Below are 7,559 nucleotides of genomic sequence, written 5' to 3' on the forward strand. Positions count from 1 at the left end.
TGTTTCCCACTTTTTTTTCCAGCTGATTTAGAGTATCTGGTTTTATGTTGAGGTCCTTGATCCACTTGGACTTTAGTTTTGTGCAGGGTGATAAATATGGATCTATTTTCATTTTTCTGCATGTAGACATCCAGTTGGTCCAGCACCATTTGTTGAAGATGCTGTCTTTTTTCCATTGAATGGATTTGGCTTCTTTGTCAAATATTGAGTATTCATAGGTGTGTGGGTTTATTTCTGGGTCTTCTATGCGATTCCATTGATCCTCCTTTCTGTTTCTATGCCAATACCATGCAGTTTTTATTACTGTTGCCCTGTAGTACAGCTTGAGATCGGGAATGGAGATACCTCCAGATGATCTGTTGTTGTACAGGATCGTTTTGGAGATTCTGGGATTTTTGTTTCTCCATATGAAGCTGAGAATCTTTTTTTCAAGGTCTGTAAAGAATTGAGTTGGTATTTTGATGGGAATTGCATTGAATCTGTAGATTGCTTTTGGCAGGATGGCCATTTTCACAATGTTAATCCTACCAATCCATGAGCATGGGAGATCTTTCCATCTTCTGAGATCTTCTTCAATTTCTTTCTTCAGAGACTTGAAGTTTTTCTCAAACAAGTTTTTCACTTGCTTGGTTAGAGTCACACCAAGGTACTTTATGTTATTAGTGGCTATTGTGAAGGGTGTTGTTTCTCTAATTTCTTTCTCAGCCTTTTTGTCTTTGGTATACAACACCAACAGCACAGGCTCTAAGAGCAACAATCAATAAATGGGACCTCATGAAACTGAAAAGCTTCTGTAAAGCAAAAGACACTGTCATCAAAACAAATAGACAGCCTACAGATTGGGAAAGAATCTTCACCAACCCTTTTTCTGACAGAGGGCTAATATCAAGTATATATAAAGAACTAAAGAAGCAGAAAAGCAACAAACCATGTAATCCACTTAAAAAATGGGGAACAGAGCTAAACAGAGAATTCTCGAAAGAGGAACATCGAATGGCAGAGAAACACTTAAAGAAATGCTCAGCCTCATTAGCCATTAGGGAAATGCAAATCAAAACGACCCTGAGATTTCACCTTACACCCATCAGAATGGCCAAGATGAAAAACTCAAGTGATAGCACATGCTGGAGAGGTTGTGGAGAAAAGGGAACCCTCCTCCATTGCTGGTGGGAATGTAAACTGGTTCAACCACTCTGGAAGTCAATCTGGCGCTTTCTCAGACAACTAGGAGTAGTGCTACCTCAAGACCCAGCTATACCACTCCTAGGTATATACCCAAAATTTGCTCAAGTACACAAGGACATTTGTTCAACCATGTTCGTAGCAGCTTTATTTGTAATAGCCAGAACTTGGAAACAACCCAGATGTCCATCAACGGAAGAATGGATACAGAAATTGTGGTATTTTTACACAATGGAATACTACTCAGCAATCAAAAAGGAGGAAATCATGAAATTTGCAGGCAAGTGGCGGGATCTAGAAAAGATCATTCTGAGTGAAGTATCCCAGAAGGAGAAAGACAAACTTGGTATATACTCGCTTATATAGACCTACAAGACATGATAAACATAATGAAATCTACACACCTAAAGAAGATAATCAAGAAAGTGGACACAGGCGAAGGTGATTAATCCTCATTTAGAAAGACAAATGGGATGTGCATTGAACTTATGTCAGGAGTCTACCACAAAAGGCATCTGAAAGACTCTACCTAGCAGTGTTTCAAAGCAGACACTAAGACTCATAACCAAACCCTCGGCAGAGTGCAGGGAATCATATGAAAGAAGGGAAGTTAGTATGATATGGAAAGGATAGGAGCTCTACAAGGACCAAATATATCTGGGCACAGGGTCTTTTCTGAGACTGACACTCAACCAAGGACCATCTATGGATATAACCTAGAACTTCTGCTCGGATGTGGCCTGTGGTAGCTCAGTAACCAAGTAGTTTTCCAAAGTAAGGGGTACACGGACTATTTCTAACAGGATCTCAAGGGCAGGCTGTTTGACACCCCCCCCAGGGGAGGAGCAGTCTGTTAGGCCACAGAGGAGGACTTTGCAGCCAGCCCTGAAGATACCTGATAAAACAGGGTCAGATGAAAGGGGAGGAGGTCCTCCCCTATCAGGGGACTTGGAAAGGGGCAGGGAGGAGACCAGGGAGGGAGTGTGGGGTTGGGGAGGGAATGAGGGAGTGGGATACAGCTGGGACACAGAGTTAACAAAATGTAACTAAAAAGAAAAATAAAAAAATAAAAAAAAAATAAATAAATAAATAAATAAAAGAAACCACGGGAGGTAAACCTAGCTGGGGAGCTCTGGAAAAGGAGGGCTGGGCGGAAGGGGTTAATGGTTTTTATGTGGCTGTTTGCATTTAAATATTAATGTGATAAAATTAAATTAAGGACTGGTAAGTTGGAAAAAAAAAAAACAAAACAAAACAAAAAAAAATTCTCTCCCATTGTGTGGGCTTCCTCTTCACACAGTTGTTCACTTTAACTGTATATGTAGATTTTTTAGTTTTATAAAGTCCCATTAGTCAGTTGTTGGCCTTAACTCTTGGTTAAATGGAGTCCTATTCAGAAATTCCTAAACACCTCTATCAAAAAGAATACTCAGTATTTCAGGTTTTATTTAGGTCTTTGGTCCATTTGGAGTCAGTTTTTGTGCAAGGTGACAGATATGGATCTAATTTTGTCTCCATATTGAACTCCAGTTTCCCCAGCATTTGTTGAAGATGCTTTCTCTATTCTTGCTAATAAACAGCTAAAGTTATGTGTACTCACATTTAGATGTTCAATTTTGTTCTACTGGTCTACATGTCTGTTTTTTGTGCCAATATCAAATTTTTATTACTACAACTCTGTAAAATAACTTAAAATCCAATTTATTTTTGTTCGGGATTGTTTGGGCTATGTGTGCTCTTCTGTGTTTCCATATAAATCTTAGGGTACATTTTTCTATTTCTGTGAAGGAGGATGGAGTTTTTGATTGTGGTTGCATTGGATCTGTTTGTAAAGTAGTTATTTTCAAAATATAAAGTCTATTAACTCATAAACTTTCGTCTTTCCATTTGTTAGTGTCTTTACGACCTCATCCACAGATTTGAAAGTTTCATTTAGAGGTTTTTTACTCCTTTTGTTAGGTTTTATTTTTTCTTTGAGGTTTCTGTGAATAGTTGTGTCTATGATCTATCTCCTTTGTATGTTTGTTGGTGGTGTATAGAAAAGCTATTGACTTGTTCAAGCTGATTCTGTACCCTGTCACAATTGTCGAATTTATCCTTATGAAAGTTTTTGTACAGAATATGTGGTGTCTTTACTGTATAGTATGTCTTCAGTAAATACCAAAAGGTTAATTCTTGTTTCCCTACTTGTATTTCTTTAATTTCCTTCACTTGCCTTATTGCTCCAGCTAGTACTAACAAGCACAATATTGAAAATGAATACGGATAGTGGAAATTCATGTTTGGTTTGACTTCAGTGGGATTGTGTAAAGCTTTTCTCCATTTACAATACTTTTCACTGTGGGATTCAAAAATACAAATTTCTTTTGTTGAGGTATTTCCTATCCAGCCTAACATTATGTAGGATTTTTATGAAAGTATACTGGATTTTGCCAAAAGCTTTTTGTGTATGTGCTTATGGCTCAGTCCTAACACATAGCTTTTTAAAATTAAATTAAAATTGCAGATACAGGCAAAATGTTCCAATTTATAGCAGTAACAATGAATATTCTCAAATGGGCTTACGGAAATCAAAATCAATAAGACTTCCTCTCCACCAAAACTGTATCTACCTTATAAATTGAACAGATCACAGATTTAGAAACATCCTTCAAATGCTTCCTTAAAGGAAACTACTTAAAAAGATAAAGGGGAAAAGTTTTATGTTTAATGTCTGGTAATAGCTTGGTATCTCAAAATAAAGATATCCAATGTGGATGAAAGTGTATGAAAAAGTCTGTACTACTTATCACAAGCATATACACAAATCACAAAGGGCATAAAACAAGACAAACTTTATTCTGTAAATTTTACATACAGTACAATTTGTTGTCTGATGCATAAATCTATAATTTTGACGAAGTACTCTTTTAAAGAGAACACAGAAGTGTCCCCAAATTGTCACATGAGTTTGTAGTCAACTTGTTTATCTACATTTTAATTCTGGTACGTAGCTGTGCTTGTTCCTAGAGTTTGCCATCACATAAGTTTTTGAAAATGCTCTCAGAATAAGTTTTAAGCTTCCTTTATTATTTCCACAATGTGCAAGAGTCCTGGTGATTATGCATTGCTACGTTGGCAATGTATTTGGTGGTGCTATCTTACAGATACATTTTCCAATTGCATGTGATATTAAAAAAAAATTAGGTTCTAATTTGTATCCTTCAAGCCCTCGGTTAAGTGTTTAAAATTAGTTCTCTGTTTTGTTTTTTAGTTTTAGTTTGTTTTCTTTACAAAAATCTTTATATCAATTATCTTAATAGTGCTTTGCAAAGTATCGTCTAATATTTATTTCTTAAATAAATCAAAAAAATTGGTGTTGTATGAACTCAACTGTGGTAACTTCATTTTGTATTTTTAAGTTTTTGTTTTTCATTCTATAATAGACACACCTCTTATATTGTGTGAGGGATTATTATTTTTTTAATGGTTGTTAATATTCTATTTTGTGTACATTTTAAAAAGCACCAAAACACTATGCCTACTGAGTTGGCATCTCACATGTCAAAATATTAGCTGACCATATTTATGTGGAAAACATTCCTGGCATTTTTTTTTCTTTATTTTTCAATTATTTTTACTTCTTCATTCTGGAAAAAAAAAATCATGTCGATTAGCTTTGAAGTCTTGGTGTTATGCAGAAGTTATAAAACATGAGTTCTGTACTTCTGCTGCTTTTATAAAGATTTCTCAGATATTTTGTCAGCATAAACACAGTATCCAACTGTGATATTTGACTAACAATGAAACAAAGACAAGACATCCTAAAATGTCTTCTAAATAATGCACATAGTATATTAATAAACCATGTAAAGTTTTCAGCATTTACATCAAGCACACTTTGGCGCTCTAATTATTATTATATTTGGTAATTATTGAAATGATACTTTATTAAAAATTCAATTTTTTTTAACTTTATTAGTTACACTTTTTTCACTTTGTATCCCCCCTGTAAACCCCTTTCTCCTCCCCTCCTAATCCCACCTTCCCTCCCACTCCTTCATGCATGCCCCTCCCCAAGTCCAACTGATAGGGGAGGTCCCCCTCTCCTTCCTTCTGATCTTAGTCTATCAGATCTCATCAGGAGTGGCTGCATTCAATTTCTAATAGCTTGCTGTTAATACACACTTGTAGTTTGCATGTTATTTTTAAATCTAGCAACCTTGTTTAACATTCTGTATGGTCCATTTAACTAATTTTTCAATTTTCTGTCAATTAGCATGCCAACACTCAATGTGAACAGCTTCATTTTCTCATGACATTGATGATAAATAATAATAAATAATGGTATGAGCCATTATTTATTACTATTACTATTATTACTAATACTATTACTATTATTATACTGGCTATAAGACTTGAGTTTTTAATTTCAGATAGACATTCACTAAATTCTTTAGTATTATGATACCTTACAGACTTAAAATTATTTTTACATGTCATACATGTTGCTATCACACATATTACTATTACCTGATAATGTTTATGTGAGCAATATAAGGTAGCATCATCTTATATAGCAACCTTTTTCTAAGTTCTTGTATAACACATGCAAGCACTCAAAGTTTTTCTAACTTTTAAATTTTCAAACATTTGATAAAATCTGTCCCTATCTTCTTTTTATCATTACTATTTTTATTTAAAAAATTATGACCAAATTAATAGAGAGCTAAGGAATCCCGTCATGTGACTATGATCCATGCAATGGTTGTTTGCTATCCCATATACTATATCTACAAAGTATACACAGGATTTAAAAAACATGTCTACTCCCTGCACTAAATGTACTCATTCTCCTCCAAACAGTAGGATACTGATGTTCAGTGTTTCTATAAAACTTGGATGAGATAGTAGTCCATCCCAGGTACACACCTCAAAATATATGAAACGTTTCATGAATTTGCATGTCATCCTTGCACTAGGGCCATGCTAATCTTCTCTGCATCGTTCCAATTTTAGTATATGTGCTGCCAAAGCAAGCACTGTCCCTATCTTCTTAAAAACACATTTTATCTTAATTTTCAGTGTTTCCTTTGCAAACCTTCTAAAAACAGCAACTTCAAGGTTAATCTGTGTGATGGTTTACTTAATCAGGATTATGAAATTTTGTTAGAGACAGATAAACTTCCATTCTTACTGGAGTGACTGTTTCCTTAACCTTTAATCATGATGTAGCAGATCATACAGCAGCCTGGGCACAGGTGGTATAAACAGAAAAGAACATGCAATTGAGCTTTATATGTTGTACACTGACATAAGACATCTCCTTTTGATCACCTAGTTTGATTACCTAGTTTTCTCACTTGACTTCAAAATGCTATATTTTCCTTTTAGTAGAACAAATTCCCATCCTCATGTATTTAAGAGAAAATTTCACCTCTCTGGTCATTATCTGACCTCCAGTTAGCCACTTATAATTCTTCTAGGAGAAAGTAAGGGACTTGTTTAAAGTAGCTAAGAGTATTCAACTTCCTGACAGATCCAAATTACACTGTAAGCACTTTTATCCTGTGTTAACTCTGGTTTAGGTCCAGAGATAATAACAATGTACCACTATCAGGACAACTGACAACATAACAGAAGGCAACTCTAGATTTAGCTCTATCCAGGAGGAAAAAAGGTTCATGTATTAGTCTAGAAATTTTTAGTTTAGACACCCGGCCTGCATGTTCCACATATAAACACAAGGTTCAAATATTTCTCCTAGAATATGGTGTTTTGAATGAAAATGACCTACACAGGCTCATAGAGTGGAAGGATCAGGATAGGTGATAATAACACCTAATAACTGGGGTAGGGCTTTGAGGTTTCAAATGCTTATGCCAGGCCTAGTGGTTTACTCTCTCTTCCTGCTGCTTGGCAATCCAGATGTAGAACAATCTCTGCCTGCATGCCATCACGGTTCCCATGATACAAAAACGACTAAACCTCTGAACCTATAAGCTAGCCCCAATTAAATGTTTTCTTTTTAAGAGTCACAGTATCTCTTCACAGGAACAGAAACCCTAACATACACAAGTGTTTGTTTTTTTCCCCCCACTCCTTTTTAAAAAATGTGCCAATTATGATCCGTTTCTGCAAATGGTCATGTGACCTTAGTTGGTATTTACTTATTTTTTCTTTTATGTACATATTTTGCTTGCCTGTAGGCATGTGTGAGGATGTCAGATCCTTTGTATCTAGAGTTAAAGACAGTTCAGAGCCATGTGGGTGCTAAGAATTAAACCCAGCTCCTTTGGAAAATCAGCCAGTGCTTTTAACTACTCAACCATCTCTCCAGCTCTCGCATGTGCACTCTTAAAACTTGTCAAATAGTGCAAAGCTCTAGATGAGGAAAG

The 7,559-nt window shown here is 35.6% G+C and overlaps 1 protein-coding gene and 1 non-coding gene across 3 annotated transcripts in view; both read right to left on the minus strand.

Moving 5' to 3' along the window:
- Positions 1-7,559, minus strand: part of Rnpc3 (RNA binding region (RNP1, RRM) containing 3) — a 71,418-nt gene that overhangs the window by 32,406 nt on the left and 31,453 nt on the right. The gene's annotated exons all lie outside the window — the stretch shown is intronic.
- Positions 6,098-6,204, minus strand: LOC129692112 (U6 spliceosomal RNA). The gene has a single exon (XR_008722636.1). It is a non-coding gene; the product is annotated as a U6 spliceosomal RNA (small nuclear RNA).

This window comes from Psammomys obesus, unplaced genomic scaffold (genome assembly GCF_907164565.1).
Source record: "Psammomys obesus unplaced genomic scaffold, mPsaObe1.curated_primary_1811, whole genome shotgun sequence".
Taxonomy (NCBI): Eukaryota; Metazoa; Chordata; class Mammalia; order Rodentia; family Muridae; genus Psammomys; species Psammomys obesus.